General features: G+C 41.5%; 1 non-coding gene across 1 annotated transcript; it reads right to left on the bottom strand.

Annotated features, from left to right (window-relative positions):
* Positions 1–421: 421 nt before the first annotated feature.
* On the bottom strand, positions 422–529 carry LOC130948311 (small nucleolar RNA R71). Its single transcript, XR_009073006.1, has one exon. It is a non-coding gene; the product is annotated as a small nucleolar RNA R71 (small nucleolar RNA).
* Positions 530–1,073: the final 544 nt, after the last annotated feature.

The following is a 1,073-nucleotide window of genomic DNA, read 5'->3' as shown; positions in this document are numbered from 1 at the left end:
CAAAGAAGAAGAACCCATGGCAGCCGAAAACAACAATAATGCCAACAATGCAAGGAAGGTGCTGGGTGACTTTACTGCACCTACTCCTGATTTTTATGGGAGAAGCATCTCTATCCCTGCCATTGGAGCAAACAACTTTGAGCTTAAGCCTCAATTAGTTTCTCTAATGCAATAGAATTGCAAGTTCCATGGACTTCCAATGGAAGATCCTCATCAGTTCTTAGCTGAATTCTTGCAAATCTGTGACACAGTCAAGACTAATGGGGTTGACTCTGAGGTCTATAGACTGATGCTATTCCCTTTTGCTGTAAGAGACAGAGCTAGAATATGGTTGGACTCTCAACCTAAAGAAAGCCTGGACTCTTGGGAAAAGCTAGTCAATGCCTTCTTGGCAAAGTTCTTTCCACCACAAAGATGGAGTAAGCTTAGAGTGGAAGTCCAAACCTTCAGACAGAAGGATGGAGAATCCCTCTATGAAGCTTGGGAAAGATACAAAAAATTAATCAGAAGATGTCCTTCAGACATGCTTTCTGAATGGAGCATCATAGGTATTTTCTATGATGGTCTCTCTGAACTATCCAAGATGTCCTTGGATAGCTCTGCTGGAGGATCTCTTCATCTGAAGAAGACGCCTGCAGAAGCTCAAGAGCTAATTGAAATGGTTGCAAATAACCAATTCATGTACACTTCTGAAAGGAATCCTGTGAATAATGGGACTAGTCAGAAGAAAGGAGTTCTTGAGATTGACACTCTGAATGCCATATTGGCTCAGAACAAAATATTGACTCAACAAGTCAATTTGATTTCTCAAAGTCTGTCTGGAATGCAAAATGCACCAAACAGTACTAAGGAGGCTTCATCTGAGGAAGAAGCTTATGATCCTGAGAACCCTTCAATGGAAGAGGTGAATTACCTAGGAGAACCCTATGGAAACACCTACAATTCTTCATGGAGAAATCACCCCAATTTCTCATGGAAGAATCAAGAGAGACCTCAACAAGGTCTCAATAACAATAATGGTGGAAGAAACAGGTTTAGCAATGGCAAGCCTTTTCCATCATCTTCTCAGCAGC

Source organism: Arachis stenosperma, chromosome 1, assembly GCF_014773155.1.
Source record: "Arachis stenosperma cultivar V10309 chromosome 1, arast.V10309.gnm1.PFL2, whole genome shotgun sequence".
Lineage (NCBI taxonomy): Eukaryota > Viridiplantae > Streptophyta > Magnoliopsida > Fabales > Fabaceae > Arachis > Arachis stenosperma.
The sequence above is the reverse complement of the archived record's forward strand: the minus strand, read 5'-3'. Positions and strand labels throughout refer to the sequence as shown.